General features: G+C 34.7%; 1 protein-coding gene and 1 long non-coding RNA gene across 4 annotated transcripts in view; one reads left to right on the forward strand and one right to left on the reverse strand.

Annotated features, from left to right (window-relative positions):
• Positions 1 to 19,581, forward strand: part of GALNTL6 (polypeptide N-acetylgalactosaminyltransferase like 6) — a 1,235,992-nt gene that overhangs the window by 818,467 nt on the left and 397,944 nt on the right. The gene's annotated exons all lie outside the window — the stretch shown is intronic.
• LOC130541473 (uncharacterized) overlaps positions 1 to 19,581 on the reverse strand; it is a 95,348-nt gene that overhangs the window by 2,468 nt on the left and 73,299 nt on the right. The window lies entirely within an intron of this gene.

Raw genomic sequence — 19,581 nt, forward strand, 5'->3', positions numbered from 1 at the left:
TTATTAGGTATTGCTAAGTGATAACTTGTGGACTTAAAGGTAAATTTGGGTAAGGATAAAAAATTAAAACTTGGTTTAGAATAATAAAATGATACCAAATCAGAATCAGATTCACACAATTCCAATGTTTAGAAACTGTAAAATTTATACTAAAAATATTTAAGGCATTATTTATCAAGCTAACACAGTTCTAAATAATTGTACAATGCTTTAGACAGGAATAGAAAATCAATAAGCTGGAGGTTTCAACCATTCCTGTCATGGAACATTTTAAGATTTATGAAATAAAATTGATTTGTGAAATCAGACAGAATTGCTGTATTTACCTTTCATTAACATGAATGTAACTGTGCCACTAGTCAAAAATATTAATCACGTTGATTATCCTTAAGCAATTTCAAGTTTATTATTGAAAGCATAAGTATTCATTTTCCCAAGTATTCAATAAGACTGCCTGTCAAATTACAAACAACACAATAAATTCTACAAAGTGTGGTGAAACAATAAAATCATTTAACATAATTGAATATTCCCATGAATTGTATAAACATTAATCTTAATGATAAATCAAAAAGCAAATAACTTATTGGGTAAAGTTCTTAAGTTCTACATCTAGCTCTGTCACTAACAACACTTCTTAAATCCACTGAAAATAATCTACTTGTAACCTTGACTCTGTTTTCATTAATCACCACAAGGACTCTCAAGTCACCTTAGTTTCCCATGCTTTAATCTCCTATTGGACCCTACGCATACTTGATTTTTGTCCTCTTTTATTACCCATCCCTGATTCCTAAACCTTTTCTATTGTGTCCTTCAGGAACCATCATCAGAAGAATGCCTTATATCCTAAAATTAGTCTATGAATATTCTCTTCACTTTCTTTCTTTAATATAACTGGCTTTCCTTCATTTTCCAAGCAGTGGCTCATGTCTCCCATAGTCATTGTTGCAATAACTTCACTATTCGCAGAAGTGACTGAAAACCACACACACATGCACACAAATCACATCACAAAAAGTAAACTCAGTGTATCCTTGACATGACTTTGTAAGATCTCAAAAATACCTATGGCCTCTCTCCATTGCTATCCAACAAGGAGACAAGTATTGCAGACAAGAAGCTACATTGGCAGAGAGTGATCTTAACTGGTTGTGGTCAAAATAGTTTACTTCTGTAAATATGGCAAAAGCACATATCCCTGTGAACATATTGGTAAAGCCCCTCCCAGGAAATAAGCTCCTGTAAGGAAGTGGGGTGGGGCAGGGGAGCTAGAATTCAAGCCTCATTCGTTCCATGAAGACCCCACGATTGCATGCATCCCACTCTCTGACCACCACCTCCTGCGTTTTCTCTCCCCTCTCTCTGGTACCTCAATGACACATTTTAGTTTTTAGCTTCTCATTTTAAAACAATTTCAGACTCATAAAAAGTTGCAGAAATAGTAAACACAGTTCCCATGTCTTCTTCACTCAGCTTCCTTAAATGTTAACATCCTACAAAGCCTGTATAATTATCGAAATATAGTTATGAAAGCTAGGGAATTAAGATTGGTGCAACACCATTGACAACAATAAACCTTATTCAAATTTCATGAGTTGTCTCAGTAATATTTTTATTTTTTATTATGGAATTTAATCTAGGATCCCATAATTAATTTAATTGTCATCTTTCCTCTAATTTGGGACAGTTCTTCATTCTTTCTTTGACTTTGATGAACTTAACACTTTTGAAGAGTACTGACCATTTATTTTGTCAAATGTCCTTCAATTGGGTTTGTCAGTATTTCATCATGATTAAAATCAAGTTGTACATTTTTCAAAATAATACCACAGAAGTGGTGCGCCCTTCTCAATGCATCATATGAGGTGCTACATGATGTTGGTTTGTCCCATTATTGCTGGTATTAACTTTGATCATTTGGTCAAGGTGTTACATGCAGATTTCTCCACTGCAAAGTTAGTTTTCTCTGTGTAACTAATATGTATCTGGTAGGGAGGAAGACTATAAGTATTCCATATCTCATCATACTTTGTCAACTAAGTTTAGCATTCATCGATGATTCTTGCCTGTAACAATTGTTACTGTAACGTTTGCCAACTGGTGATCCAAAACTCTCAACCCTACTGGGACCTCCATTCCGTTGATCTTTCCGATGTTACTCTATCCTCAGCATTTTCGTTTCCTCACTTCCCTCTATGTGTAGCTTAAATTCAATTCTCCATCATTATAATTATCCCCTTGTCTATATCCTCAACTCATTTTCTCTTCACTTGTTTCACTGTATTTCTTGTTAAAACCACAGCTCTTCACCTACTCTTTGCCTAGAACTATGGACTTGAGATTTGCTGATTAAAAAACACATAAGCAAATTAACTGGTTTCTTTTAAAACAATGTTCATTACCCCTAGAGAATCCCTAATATTGTCAGGTAATTATACTATGTCTTTCTAGTTCATTATTACTTTACAACTCTTCACACCTTCTTCTCTCTCCTCCAGCTCCCTATACCTTCTTATCCATTTCCCCTCTCAGCTGATGACCTTGCTTCATATTTCTGAGAAAAATATGAATCAACCTAATCAGACTTTGAACCAGCTCCCACCATAATATCTACTTGCTAGCATCTGCACTCACACTGGCTCCCACTGTTACCATAGGTGAAATTTCTATGTTTTAATACCATGTATAAAACTTATCCTTTTCATCTACTCAAGCACATTGCTCCAGCAGTTTCTCTCACTTTTGCATCATCAAAGTTTTCTCTATATTAGATCATGCCAACAGCTTACATTTTATTATTCCTGTCTTTTTTAAAAAAAATCTTTCATTCCACTTTTCCCACATGTTACCACCCCATTACTTTGCTCCTCTTTATAGCAAAACTCTTCAAAAATTGTTTTCAATGGTTACTGTCCCCAATTCCTCTCCTTCTATTCACTCAAATCTATTTCATTCAGTATTTGCCTCTATTGTTCACTGAAACTGATCTTATAAAAGTCATCAAAAAACCATTACATTACAAACGCACAGTTAGTTCTGAGTACTCATTTTGCTTCACCTAGTAGTGGCACTCATCACAGCTGAACATTCCCTCCCACGTGTCACAGTGTGTTCACTTACTACCAAAGGAAACATTCTGTGTGTTTCTTCTGTTTGACCGGATGTTCTGCCTCCAAACCTTTTACTCATTCAAGCCTTCGTATGTTGAAGTGTCCCAGGTTTTACTCATTCTGATGATCTCATTTAATCTCATGTCTTTAAATGCCATTTATATGGTATATTAGTCTGCTTGGGCTGCCATAACAAAATACCATAGACTAGATGTCTTTAAAAAGAGAAATTTATTTCTCAAACTTCTTAAGGCTGGAAGTCCCAGATCAAGGGGTCACCAGAGCTGGTTTCTCCTGAAGCCACTCTCCGTGGCTTGCAGAGGTCAGCTTCTCGCTGTGACTTCAAATGGTCTTTTCTCCATGTGTGTGCACCCTTGATGTCACTCTATGTGTCCAAATTTCCTCTTCTTCGAAGAACAAATCAGATTGGTTTAAGGTCCTCCCTAAAGACCTCATTTTAATCTAAACACCTTTTTTAAGGCCCTGCCTCCAAAGGTAGTCATATTCTGAGGAACTGTGAGTTTCTCCACTTCAATATATGAATTTGGGGAAGACACAATTCAGGCAATAATATATGACAATTCCAAATTTTATACTGCCAACTCAGACTTTCCTCCCCAAATTCAGATTCATATATATGATAGTTTTAACATCTCTCATGAATTTTATCCTGGAAATCCACTCTCCCCCCAGCCATCTCTGTCTTGGGTCTCAGTAACTCCATTTTACCATCCTTTCGTGATCCTGGTCAAAAAACCTTAGAATCCTCCTTGACCCTCTCTTCTCTAATTGCTTACATACAATCCACTAGAAAGTCATGTCACTCTACCTGCAAAATATATTTAAAATCTGATCCTTTATCATTCTCTTCACTGCAATCACAATGAACTAAGTCAACATCATCTTTTGCCTGGATTTCTGCAATAGTTTCCCAGGTCTTCCTCTTGCTTCTTTGTAGTCCATTCTCAAAACAGAAGCCATAAGTGATCTTTTTAAGACATAAGTCAGACTATATTACTCTTCTGTTCAAAATCCTTCAATGGCTTGACGTTTCACTTGGAGTAAAATGAAAAGTCCTTACAAGGAATTACAAGGCCCTGCCAGTTCTGGGCCCAACTCCCTATCCCCTTAACGCTCTGACCTACTCCTATGCTTCTCACATCAGCTTACTACACTTCAGCCAAACTGACCTCCTCCTATCCTAAAACACACCAGTCATGCTCCTGCTTTAGAGCCTTTGTTCTGGCTACTACTCCATCGTTCTTCCGTACAAACTGCTAACTGCATGGCTCACTCCTTCACCTTCTTCAAGACTTGGTTTAAATCTGAACCTTACCAATACACCTTCACTGACAATTGGCCACTGCTACTAAGCCCTGCCCACCCTATCCCACCACCCTCAACCTGGACGTTTTCTTTATTCATGACATTACTTACCATTTATGTAACATATTATCAAATTTACTTATTCATTATATTTATTTTTATTGTTTTTTCATCTGTCTTCCAAAATAGGAATTTAAGTGCTTTAGTGCAGAAATCTTTATTCATTTTCTTCCCTGATATATTCAAATTCCTAAGGAAGTGTCCAGGACTTTATAGGTGCTCTGTAAATAGCAAGAAAACAAATAATGTGATTGAAAAAATGGGCGGAGGACCTGAATTAACTTTTGCAAAAGAAGATATACAAAGGGCCAACAGGTATATGAAAGAGTGCTCAACAACACTAATCATCAGGGAAATGAAAATTAAAACTACAATGAAATATCATCCTACATCTATTAGAATGGTTATTATCAAAAAGACAAAAAGTAAGTGTTGGCAAGGATGTGAAGAAAAGGGGACCCTTGAATACTGTTTGTGGGAATGTAAATTAGTACAACCATTGTAGAAAACAGTATGAAGCTTCCTCAAAAAATTTAAAAAAAAAACTATCATATGATCCAGCAATTGCAACACTGGGTATATATTCAAAGGAAATGAAATTCATGTATCAAAGAGATATCTGCACTTCCATATTCATTGCAGCATTATTCACAATAACTAAGGTGTGGAATCAACCTAAGTGTCTATCAAAAAATAAATGGATAAATAAAATGGTGATTATATATATACACAATTGAGTATGATTCAGCCTTAAAAAAGAAAGAAATCCTGTCATTTGCAACAAAATAGATAAGCCTGGAGGACATTATGTGAAATAAGCCAGGTGTAGAGAGACAAATACTACATGATCTCACTCATATGTGGAATCTTAAAAAGTCAAATTTATAGAAGTAAAAAATAGAATGGTAGTTACCAGGGGTGGTGGGAGACAGGGAGAGATGTGATCATTGAATACAAAATTTCAGTTAGGAGGAATAAGTTCAAGAGATTTACTTTAAAACATGGTCACTAAAGTTAATAACAATGTATTATATATTTGAAAATGGCTGAAAGTAGCTTTTAAGTGTTCTCACCACAAAAAATGACCTATATGTGAGGTAATGCATATGTTAATTAGCTAGTTTTACCCATTTCACTATGTATAAACATTTCAAAACATCATTATATACACGATAAATATATTCCATTTTTATTTGTGAATTAAATTTTAAAAAATTTGAAGGTATGAGTGAATGGATGAATGACAAGCCTCATGCATGTCACTTACTGAGCCTCAGACCCCTTATTTTCATAATTACAAAGGTTAAATTATATAATTTCTGTTGTCTGTTCTAACCACCAGCATTTGATTTTATGATACTATAGATCTTACTTAGAAAAAAAAATAGATATATAGAAACTCACCTTTACCCAACAGATAAATTTGGTTATTTTAAATGTTTTTTAAAGATTCTTTTGTAAAAAAAAAATTACTGCTAATGCATTATACATTCATTGGGAGTCTTTGACACAGAAATGGGGAAGAATAGTCACCTCAGCTGAAGTAGGTGAGATCTCTGACAATTGTACGTCAAAGGCAAATGAAGATAAAATACCTTCAAAATGATCACATAAATCAATAAGCAAATGACTTTGATTACAACTATGATTTAATTAATTATAAGGCCACATCTGTTGCATTAATCAAGCTAAAATCAGTAACAGAATTTAAATTGAATGTGATACCTCAGGAGACCTTACTGTTTTAAAAGTAAACTTTTTATTAAGGAATAAATACAGACATAAAAGTGTACAAATCATGCATTCCTTGTTTGGTGAATTATCACAAAGTGAATGTATTCATGTAACTATTATTCAGATCAAGAATCAGAATATTGCTAGAATATTACCAGCACACCAGATGTCTCCCTAAAGTCCCCAACTAGCCACTGACTCCCCAGCTTCCAACAATTCCCACTGTCCTGATATCTAACTTCATAGATTAGTTTTGTCTGGGTTTCAATGTTCTATAAATATAATCGCACACTGAGTAATCCTAGTGTCTGGCAATTTTTGTTAACCATTTTTTGTAATATTTATTTACATCATTATGCACAGTTGTAATTCATTCATTCTTCTTAATCTATAATCCTCCAGTGTATTGATATACCCAGTTGATTTTTTATACTGCTGATGGATATTTTGGGTTGTTTCTAGTTTATAACTACAATAGTAGTGCTGCTTTTTGTATATGTTATTTGATGAACATTTCTCTTGAGTATATATTTTCAAGGATCACTACTGGTCATGAGGTATGCTTATGTTCAATCTTAGTAAATATTACCAAATGGTTTCCCAAACTGGTTTTTCCAATATATTCCTACCTTCAATATGTGACAGTTTCAGTTGTTTCTTGCCTTCTTCAAAATTTAGTATTTTCTATCTTATTTTAGTTATTTTGGGGTATGTGTAATGGTATCATATTGGTTTGATTTCTATGCGTTTGTGTGGTTTTGAAATTTCATATGTACAGTAAAATGCACACATCTTTATTGAGCTTGATAAATTTGTATGTATATGTGTATGTACATACACACATATACAGTGTAGGTGTGTATGTGTGTATATGTATATGTGTGTATGAATGTATGAGTGAACACACACATATACATATACATATACATATACACATACACACATACACACACACACAAACCTATGGTAACCACCATCTAGAACAAGATATAGAACATACTCAGCACCCCAGAAAGATCTCCCTTCCACTTTCAACAACCTCTAAGAGGTTACTATTTTGACTTTTCCCATTGTAAATTAATTTTCTTTTTTCTTGACTTTCAAATAAATAGAATCATACTCTCTTGTGTCTTTGAGTATGCACAGACACACAGACTCTCCAATACATGGAGAGTCATTCATGTATTGCATGTAGCAGTCATTTTTATTGCTTTGTAATATTAAATATATAAATATACCACAATGTTCTTGTCCATTCCATTGATAAATGTTTGGGTTGAGTAAAGCTGTAATGAATATTTTGTACTTGATATTTGTTGTAATTATTTCTTCCAGATATATGTGTCTGTATATGGAGCGAAAGAAACAAAAAGGGGGTGGGTGATATTGCTAGGTCCTATGGTAGGCATTTGTTTAGGCTTACAAGATACTGTTAGTTTCCAAAGATCTTTGTCAATTTACACTACCAGCAGCAATGTATGAGAGTTCCAGTCTCTACGAGGTCATCAGCATCACAACTGCCATTGTGGTGGGTGGATGGTAGCATCACATTCTTATTTGCATTTCATAATGACTAACGATATTGAACAACTTTTCATATGCATACTGAATGTTTAAGTACTCTGTTGTAATGTGTCTGTTCAACCCTTTTGACCATTTTTAATTGGATTTTCTGTTTTTATCTCATTGATTTGTAGAAGTACTCTATAAGTTCTAGACAGAAGTCCAGTCCTTTGCTGGATTTGTCTATTACAAATATTTTCTCCCAGTCTTTGACTTTTCATTATTATAATAGTGTCTTTTGATAAATAGAAGATATTAAATTTAATAAAGGTGAATTTATTCATCTTTTATTTCTTTATTAATTCTCTTGAATGTCTGTTTTTAAGAAAAAAAATCACCAAAAGATCATGAAGATATTGTCTTATAATTTCATCAAGAAGTTTTATTTTTTCTGCCTTTAACAATTAGGACTATGATCCATAAATAATTTTTGTATATGGTATAAAGTAGAAATCAAGTTTCATTCCTTTCCATAAATTTATCTAATTGATCCAGGAACATGTATTGAGAAGACTATCCATGCCCCACCAAGTTGCAGTGGCACTTGTTTTAGAAAATGAGTGTGTATGTGTGGGAATCCTTTTGGACCCTAATCAGTTCCAGTGGTACCCATTGGAAAGATTTTTCTTTGTTCCCTGTAGAAGCAAAGAAACATTTTTCTATCTCATCACTAGGTTTGTGATTAAGCCCTCTATAACAAAATTCAGATTAATAGAAAAAAAAGCATACAAATTTAATATGTGTTTTACATGACATGGAATTCTTAATAAGAAAATGAAGGGCCCTCCAAAATAGGTAAATGTATATTTTTTATGCTTAGGTTTGATGAAGAGATGGATAGTCATGAAGATGTATGATTAAACTAAGGGTGTGATCTAATGCTAATAATCTCACCAGGCTGGGGGCAGAGAGAGTTAATAAACAGGACTTATTAAGGCCTGTTTGTTTAGATTATTCCCTAAGTCTCTGAGTCTTCAGAGATAAGGATATTCCTTTCTCAGGATATAGGGAGAACACCTCTTCCATGAGGGTCTTATGACCCATTTCAAGGGAAAAATCAACAGGAAAATGAGATGGCTTTTCTACTTCTGCTGTTTGCTCACATGCCAAGGTGTCATATTTGGGAGTGGCATGTCCGTCACTCCAATACCATGCTGTCTTAATTACCATAGCTGTATAGAAAGTATTTATATTTTGTACTATATGCTATCCAACTTTGTTCTTCTTCTAAAAGATTGTCAGGTCCATTCTAGGCATTTTGTATTACCATGTAAGTTTTAGAATCAGCTCTTGAATTCCTCCCTCCCAGAAAAGATTGGGGTTTTGACTGGCATTGTATTAAATCTATAGATAGCTTTGGGGATTAATCAGCATTTTAACAATATCAAGTTTTCCAGTCTATGAACATGGTATATTTCTCTATTTATGCCTTCTTTACTTTTTCTTAGCAAAGTTTTATAGTTATGAATGTAGACAACTTCACAACTATTGTAGATTTATTTCTAGGTATTAATATTCTAAAAATATTGTGAACGTTTTTATTTTCTATTTGTTCATTGCTAATATATGGAAATACAATTAATTTTTATACATAACCCTTGTATCCAGCCCTTGTTTTTTTATAATGGTTAGTACTACATAGTCTGTATATTTACTTTTGTATAATACAGTATTTGATACTATAGTTGATTTTGCTACATTTACACTAATCCCTTGTAATAACGCCATTTTTGTTTTACAAATTTTCTTTATAAAGACTTTCAAATATCAGAACAACTATTCTTTTGGAATAGAAAGAAATTCTTAAAATCGTTCTTCAAGTAAAGCTGTGAAATACTATGCTGATAGCTTCAATCAATCATATTGTTTAACAACATGATGTTAATATTTAGGAGCTCAAATTACCGTTTTTAGACTCCTGAAAAAGAATTTTTTCTAGTCAATACAAATCTTGACATTAGAAAATTACAAGGAAGAATTACTCTTCATCAGCATTAACTCAAATTAATTCAAGTTAATTTGTCCCTTTGGAAGTAAGGATGACAATGAAAATCAAGACTTGGAGTGATTTCTTAATAACATAATTATATGTAAAGATGAAGTAAGAGCTGTAAACCCACCCTGTAGAGATTTCCTAGGTAGGGAAAAATTAGGTCCTAACTTTTGTTATTCACAACACAAGATGTCCTTAAGGAAAACTCTAGGCCTTCCAGGTCAGTTAATTATTGTCAGTTAAGCCCATCCTCATTCCCTTTCACCCAGATAGAAAATGCCAGGTAGACTTTAGGAGAATAGGTTTGGTGAGGAGCTTCACAGAGTAAAGCAAACTTTAGAAATTATATCTGGCTTTTCAATATGTTCCCCAAAAGGTAATATGGAGGACACAGCTCAGGCCTCGACTCATCAGTCTTCATGTATTATATCACGTAGAATGAAAGTACAAAGCAAAGATCACTAAAATTTCTAATACTCTTCTTCAATGTATTGCTGAAAGGTTGGGGTAGGTGAGAGCAGGGTAAGAGTAAAGGTGCATAAACCTTTCTCTACCCCAGAGTAAAAGTGGTGGTTTCTTCTATTCCAGGGCCCAGGCTGAGTCACGCTCTTCTAATACTATGTTGAAAATTTAGCCTTCCTCATATTTTACAGATTAATTTTTCAAGAACCACTGTCTTATCTGCCCATAGCTTCATAGTTCTGCTATTTAACTTTGCATGGATTTCCTGAGAAGTAATAACGCTGAACACCCCTCCTCCCACCACAGCTCTGCATTACATAAAAAAGTTATCCCAAATTGACTGATGAAAAATCTGCAATCATTTCTCCCTAATTCTTATTTTTATAATTAATTTTTTTCCTGATTGCCAAAGGAGGTAGGTCAATCTCCCAGTGCACCCTACAATGGTAATGCATTGATTAAGGGTAATAACAGTGGAAACAGCCACAATACTGTCATTAAATTTATTAACTGTTTCTTGTATATCAGACACTTGTCAAGGAAGCCACCCACTATTCAATATCTGAAACAAACTAACAAGGCTGAGTTTGTTGCTGGCTATGCGAGGGAGACATGTGCTTGTAAAACAGTCTCTCTGAGAATAGCAGAGAACTCATTTTACTGGGTTTATGGAGGTGTGGGCTCCGGCATGGGTAGATTTTTAGAATTGGGTGGGACTAGGGATTGGTTGACCTTTAGCTGTGTCAGATTGGCTTACTGGATTACTGGAGCCATACTGGCTATCTGCTGGCTTCCATGAGCTGGGCTACTGAAGTGAGATTGTTGCTCACTGACTGACGTTTGGAAGCCAAAGACTTAACTCATTGGCCAGGCTTCAGAAATACAGCTCCTAAAGCTTCTAAAGTAAGTTGTTATTTGTCATTGAGAAGGGTTTAAAGCTGTTTCTGGTGATTGCTTGTTAGGATGTCCAAAACACAGTCTTTTCCTGGGAACACAAGAATCTTTTACTCTGATGATACTCAATGTTAATATTAGTTAGTAGTCAGTTTATAGATGTTACACAATTTACTTTTCAGAAAATCCTTTATGAATATGAATTATTAGAATTTCCATTTTATTCATAAGAAAACTAAGGCTTATCTTGCCCAAAGTCACATGACTCATAAATGGAAGAAACACGATTCAAAACAATTTTAACTCCAAAAAAATCAGGACATACCCAAAGACTGAGTCTACATTCATTCAGTGAACAGTATAATACATGCTGAGTCATCAGGAAGCCAGGTGTAGCTGTAAGCATTGAGAATACCAACTTAAACAAAACACACAAAATCTGTCTTCCTCCAACTAACGCCTTTGCTATCTTTTGCTGATATTTGCATTCTAGGCCTTTTCTCCTGCCACCTTCAAGATGTCACCTGGTAAATAATTCTCCCCGGATTAGGTCATTTTTGTATAAGTCCTTTGCCCAATACTTCACCAAAATCTTAACTTTTTTCCTGTGAATGGGGCTGTCCCTTACTCTTTACCTTACCTCTGAAAAATCAGATTTGCATTTGACAACTACACTTAGTTCAGATGGCTGAAGGAGATTAAAATCATACCTTCAAGTTCTAATTTAATAGTTAACAATTTTATTAGAGTAATTTTGTGCCCATTTTTGAGGCATCCAAACTAAGTTTATTTTTACCCCATACTTCAACGTAAGGTGAAATTTTTCTCAAAAAACAAAGCAGAAGTAGTTGCCTTATATTCAAATCCATATGACTTTTTTTTTTTATATATTACGAGTCACATTCTCAGTTTATTTTGAGCAAACAAGAAAAATACATTAGCCTGAAGCAACCTCAGCCACTGGTAGTTTAGGATGCTCAGATGTCACCCAAAGAAATTTGTTTAAAAAACAGGGAGGGGGCAGACAAACTTTGCATAGATTGTAGTCATTATTGCTGAGTGTGCAGCTTCTCAGCTCCAAGTATTGAATGTTACTGTAAATAAAGTCTTTAAGGACAACTTTCCAAGTGTTACAGTAACCGATTATGGTGAGGAAATAACAGACACAAAATGAATTTTTAAAAGAAACTGCCCGTATTTCTATTAATGGCTTAATTATCCCATGATGATGTGCTCTCTTCTGTGTTAGAATAATCACAAAGTGGCTTTTTTTAGTGATAACAAATAACTGAATTAAATGTGTGTATAAAGAATTTTTATAAAATTATCTCCTGAATATCTAAGAAGCACAGCAATTATTCTGAAGTATTATTTTCTATGATAAATGGTTTGTACATGTATATATAATAAGTTAATTAAGTACGAAGTATAGATTGTGATTATTTCACATTTATTGCTAAAAATGTTTACTTTCAAGTTAATAAAATGAAACATTTATTTTACAAAACAGAAGACTATCTTATTATCAAAGTGACCTTATACTTGTACATATTATGTATGTTATTTTTCTTATAAATTGAGGAAGTTTTGTTAAATTGCTTTACTAGGCACAAATCTCATTTAGTACAAAGCACTCAAACATATTTTGTGTTTATTTGGCTTCAGATGTAGCCAAGGAGGTCACAGCATTTCTAGAAAATTTGTGTTTTATTAAGCGTCCTAGGTACAGAGGTATTCAGCAGAAGAAGCTTATGGTAGAAATATCCCCAAAATTCCCATGATTATATCTCAAAGTTGCCTGCAAACAAACAATTTTCATGGTATAGAAAGAGGCCCAATCCTCTTGGTCTTCATCCCAGGATCCTTTTGGGATGTCCAGCTGGTGATGAGATTGAGGATCGCAGTGTCAGGAGTGGGTCGCCCTCTAACCTGCCTTTGACCGCAAGCCAGAGTCCAGGAAGGTACTGTGTTTTTAAAAAGAACAGCGGTACCATATTATTCAGCAGTATCTTGAGTTTTGTATAAGAAGAAATAGCAACCAAAGTAAATTCATATATAAATAAATAGATAAAAGTCGCAATGTCACTATTTAAAATAAAAAAGCATAACAGAAGAGAAGAGATATCTAAGGGCCTAGGAAATATAATCTTCTTCAGAAAATATTTTCTTAATGAGTCAGGAAAAAAATAGAGAATTGCTACTTAGCATTAATGAGATCAAAGGCCATTACATCTATTTAACAGTAATAGGTCAGAATAAACAGAGAATTCAAAGAACAAAAAGTTAATCGAATCAATAACAAATAATGATAAGCCTTAAAAACCTGGCCCAATACTGCCAGAGTGCTACAGAAAACAAATATGAATACATATCTATAATGTGGAAGAAATGGAAAGAGATGTCTATTAATGTCACAGATGACAATGGACTTTGGGAACAGAATGTAAAGAATTGACTTTGAATAACAGTATTTCCAAAAAAGAAAATAACACAAAATAATGAGAACTGATCATCAAAATGTAAAATAAAATAAAAGGGCCTAAGCAAATAAGTTTTGATAATGTCTAAAAAATTGCATATATGAGGCTGAAAAGTTTTCCTAAAGACTACAGCATGTAAGAAAGCATGATATCCTAATTCTTAGTGTGAACTGTAATATGAGTAATTCAGTATTTTTTCAAGAAGTGGGGAAAGAGAGGGCTTCAAATTACTGTATCCTATTTACTATAGTCAGATTTACTGTATTCATGTTTAATATATAAACTGATGAAAGACTTTTACTTGATGATTAGAACTTAGTCAATTTTTAGGCAAATGTTGTACACCACACTGTCTTATTAGTCCATGTGTATTGTCCATCCACTGGATTCCAGGCCTGCTTTAGGTGCAGGGACTTCTGGCCCAAACAAAAACAGTAGGACCTGAAGCCATGGAGTTTACAGTGAGAAAAGACAACAAGCCAACTGTTGCACTTTGACTTAATTATACTTGTAATGAATTCTATAAAAGGGAAATGATATTGCAACAGGAATTACTCAAGTCACACTGGTGATTAGTGCTGTGAATGCAATTTTATTGCAGTCAAACAACTTCAAGTTTCACAATATTACATAGGAACTAGAATTAAACTTCATGAAGGCAGGGATTTTGCTCTGATTTTTTCACTTTCAATCCCGAGTGCAGACAACATTTCCTGGCATATAGTAGGCACTCAAAAAATAATTGTTCCTCAACTAGTAAATGCATAAAAGGAATTCTTCTACTGACTACTTGGTTAGCTAAACTCCTACAAGTAGCCTCTGTGAATAAGGAGAAAAATAGTACCTTATTTCATCATATATAACAAACCATACATTGTAAGTTGTCATTGATTATGACACATTACTATTTTATATGCAAAAGATAAATCAAGTTTGGAGAATCTGATAGGACATACCCTCCTCCCCAGACAAGGCTGAAAATCGTAGTGTAAAATGAACGATAATTAAAGCTACAACACAGAAAGTAAAATTAAATTTGCATGTCTCAATCTTGTCACTGAATAGAGGCAGGGAAAACAAATGTCCTTTGAATTTCTGAGAATTTAAACCATAAGGAGTGCTCACACAGATCTGCAACTCCGAATTCATACTACCATTATGTTCCCAAAGACCAGGGACATAAAGAGGTCCCAGGTTGGCTAATGGAAGAAATAGATGGCAAATCCTATCTGGAAGAACTCAGCTTCAGTTGAGACTCAGAGAAACTGTAACACAGAGCTGCTAATATGAGTCTTAGAATCCATAAAATGCAGTGTTTAGAACACTCCTGTATTTCACTGGACAACTGGAAAAGTCATCTAGATTATGTTTAAGGAGCTAAGAATGGGGATTAGTTTTCCCTTTGTCAGCAAAGTCCATCTGTAGCCAGTGACATGCATTTTACAACAGTCAGTTGCAATCTCCAAATTCAGGAGTGTCGAGGTTATTCATAGTTCCAATTTTTTTCCTCAAAAAAGAACAGGGTGATTTAAAAGTAAAATAGAGAAACCTAAGCTGAATTTCTGGCTTAAACAAGAAATCTCTTAGGATGGAATATTTTACTGAGATTTGGAGTATATGTTGCATTAGTCGAAGCCAAAAGAACAGAACTATTTCCAAGGAGGGTAAGATCATGTGCTAGTGTCCTGAGGTGGGAAAAGCATGGCCTGACTGAGCTGTTGAAAGAGAGACATTGTGCCTTTAGAATAAAAAGCAAGTGAAATAGCACTGCAAGAAGAGTTTGTGGACACAGGCATGCCCTAGATCAGGCAAGAATTCTTTACCTTTGTTTAAGAACAGACTCTATCCCCAGGGCATGAATTTTAATGACAGGAACGAAAAAAGAGGATTTCCATTATTTTCAACATGTCCTCTCATCTTTCCTTATAATCTGGGTAAATATTGTCTCCTACTTTCTGAAATGGGTATTGAACTAAATTTTAACTCACCTTTCTTTCCTTTAACCCCAGAATTTCACCCCACAATTAGCCAATACTTCTCAATTTGATTCAATAGATAGGATTCCTTCCTTTTTCCAATATAAGAAGGTTTTCTGTTTCCTAATTATGTTTTTTTCTTGATTCAGCTTCCATTTCTTTTAACACCCATAAATTCTTTCTGTTTTAGTTGCTATGATTTTCAAATATTTGGTGTGTACTTTTACTTCCAAGTTCTATCCTGATTCAATATCATCTCAGTTTCTGCCAGCTTTCATCTGACTTTAAAACTCTTCTGAAACTACCTGCTCATCAAAGATCAAAATGTGCTTTTCCACCAGATCCAGTGGCTTTCTCTCATCTCTCATCTCCTACTTGCTTTAACCTTGTATGTTGTTGACCATCTCCTGCTACTTTCTTCAACAAATTTTGTCCTTCGTTGGCTAAACTATTGCACTTTGTTATCTTTCTATTTCTCTTCTTCCTTTTTTTTTTTTTGAGACAAAATTTCACTTTTTTGCCCAAGCTGGAGTGCAATGGCATGATGTCAGCTGACTGCAACCTCCACCTCCCAGATTCAAGTGATTCTCCTGCCTCAGCCTCCCGAGTAGCTGGGATTATAGGCTCATGCCACCATACCTGGCTAATTTTTTGTACTTTTAGTAGAAACGGGGTTTCACCATGTTAGCCAGGCTGGTCTCGAGCTCCTGACCTCAGGTGATCTGCCCGCCTCGGCCTCCCAAAGTGCTGGGATTACAGGCGTGAGCCACTGTGTCCGGCCTTATTCTTTTTACATGACCTTACTTCTTTTTCCTCTCTTTTCCTGGTCTTAGTTCAACATTCTGCTTCTCTATATCCGAAGAAAGAGGAAAAAAAAATACCTTGCTATCTTCCCCCCAACAGACATACTTTACTAAAAGATGTTGTGCTCTTCTATTATTCTCTTCCATCATTTAGGACTTCATTTCAGAGATCCTGAATAAAACATATAGATAATTTCATGATCTGGAATAGAATCTGCATTTGTGACTGACAAGAGAGGTTGTACAAATTATAATTTCTGACTCCTTGTTTTCTCACTAGACCATGTGCTTTTTGAGGATCAACACTGTGCATTATTCATAATTGTATCTACAAAACTTGGCACCTTGTTTTCCACCACAGAGTAGACAGCATATATTTTAATGTGCATAACTGTCCTGGTATTATCTTAAATCTGTTGGACGTGTGTTTTGTGATAGCATAAATTTGTTTATGTGTTAACAAAACACACACATACTCTTTTCTCTCTCTCTCTCTCTCTCAAACATACAGAGAGAGAGAGAGAGAGAGAAAGAGAACAGTTCTCATCATCATTGAGCCATTTTCATTGGAAATATTTTCAGAATTAACCAAGGAAAATTAACCTTCAGATTATGGACTTCACTCCATGCAAATGGTAAAAGTGAAAATATGATTCAAATTTTTAAAAGCGGGAGCTCAGATTGCTTAATGTCGCCTTTATTCTGGTTTACATAGTAGCTCCGTGGCTGTACACTGTAAGTACAATTATGATTAATTTCCAAGCATAAGCACTTGTTCTCAACCGAACCATTATTTTCTTGCAGAAAACAAAGAAAAACTTCCTAGAGTTCTATTTCTTGTGTCAAAATCAACCTTAACTTTAGTTCACTAATCCTTTCCAAGGGCCCCAGCTGATCTATTTAATTTTTCTTTTAAATGCTATCTTACTAGAGTATTTTTTTCATACTTAGGTCAAAAATCATTGTAATAAAAAATGTTCTACAAATATTGAATTACATGATAAATTTCCCTTGGTGAATCTCTACTGTCATCCATTTTGAATGTCAGAAATTCCTCGGGCAATCTGGAAATAAAATATTCTGGTCTGCAGGCTGAACTTCCCATAAATGCAAGCTGTCACTGCTGTCTCACTCTGCTGATCAGCCAACCATGTCAAGCAGTGCTGTCATTTACTTAAGAGAAACAAGCAAACCCTTCAATCATGTTGTTTCTGAAGGAAAGTAGAAAAGAAAAACCACAACATTTTCTTTTTCCTTCTTTGGCCTAGGATGGTGAAGCAAAATTAGCTTAGAATTATAGTAATAATAACAACGTTTGCTATTTTACTGTTGCAAATACTTTGTAGTATTAACCATTTAATCCTCACGACGTTCTAGTAGATATCATAACTTTACCTATTTTACAGATGAAGAAAATGAGACATTGAGAGGTTATGCAATTGGCCCAAGTAAAACAGCTAGTAAGGGGCAGAGCTTGAATTCAAGCAGTCTAAATTTAAGAGCACAGGTTCATAATGCTATGAGGATCAATACAATTCTATAATGGGTGTATTTTAGGTCATAGATTTTTATAATATTTAATTCCATTTAAAATTAGGAATTTGAAGAAAATGTCTTTATTTCTTTTAATACTATCAGAAATAAATTATTTCCCATTAGCTTCAAAATCCTTTGCTCATTTTAACCATCCTGATAGGTTTCAGGTTTGTGATGGTTGTTGTTGTGTGTGTGCCTTTAAGACAATCATTTTTAATGCCATATGCCCAACTTATGCTTACTAATTTTTATCATTTGCACTCACAGCCATCAAATCTAAAGGCTTTTCCTCCTTTAAGCTAGTCTCGTTAGAATATAAGAGTGAGCACTTATTTAGGTCCTACTATTCACCAGACACTATTATAAGCCCTGTACCTGATCCTTAAGCCCCACGTCCATCGTTTGATTAAGCATTTTTATTATCTTCATTTTATAGATGAGGCTTAGAATGGGTAAGTAACTTGTCCAAATATACACAGCTCATAAAGGGCAGAGTTGACACTACAAAACCTAGGTGTCTTCTGCCCTGAAAGCACGTCTTATTTCCTCCCTATAAAAAGACGTGACCTCAAGAGTAGTATCCCAAATATATATGTCAAATTTTCTACATTATAATTTTAGAGTTATATTTCCTTGGAAACAAATTTGATTCCCAAAACATATTTTGGCAATTCTGTTCTTGAAAATATTTTATTTTACAAAAAATAAGATAAGTTAAATGTATCATCATCCACATTTTTCTAGCATAGTGTAGAGAATGTGGTTTCAAATTTTATTAGTGAAATAATCGCAAGTACCTCCTTTCATTAAAGAAGAGAAAAAGAAGGATGAAGAATGAAAGGAAAGAACGAGTGCAACCATTGCTGATTTTACTGTGGATGTGATAAACATTAGTCAAAAACACATGTGATAAGCCACATATTATTAAAAATGCACCATATAATTAATGCTATTGCATTGTCATTTTGTTACCTAGCATCAACTGGCTCACTGCCCAAGGTACACAGAGGCCAATACCATGGCACCAGCTTTCAAGAAAAGAAAAGCATTATTGAAAGTCATGTGGCAAGGAGACAGGAGGAAATGCTCAAATCTGTCTCCCTGAGTGAGGGTTGGGTCTGGGTGATGCCGAAGCTCAATCTGATTGGATCCTGGACACTGCCATGCAGTGTCTGCTTCTTAATTCAGCCCCTGCTCCTAAGTCTGAGCACTCAGGTTCCCCTTATGGTAGCACACTTAGGTTCATCTGGGCATGCTCAGATTATGTGACCTTCAACCTTGGAATCCATGTCAACTGATAACAACTCACAGTTTTATTACATAAAAGTTGAACCGGATTGGTCTGATGTGGCTACAGTTTACTACATGGAAACTGAGTAAACGATATGAACATAATGGTGCTGGTGAGACAAATGAGCTCTTTAGAAAACAGACAAGATTCCTGAGCACCCCTTTTCTAGACACAGCCTTCCAATCTCCTAAGCATCATTCTTTACCCATGTATGCAATGACAAGGGTGTTCTGTTTCTCAAAGGAACACACATATTTTACTACTTTATTAAGCTGCTTAGTTCAGATGGGCCACTAAAGTGACCAATTAACTATTAATTTCCTTATATAAGAGATGGCCGAAGGTCAATC

This window comes from Pan paniscus, chromosome 3 (assembly GCF_029289425.2).
Source record: "Pan paniscus chromosome 3, NHGRI_mPanPan1-v2.0_pri, whole genome shotgun sequence".
Lineage (NCBI taxonomy): Eukaryota > Metazoa > Chordata > Mammalia > Primates > Hominidae > Pan > Pan paniscus.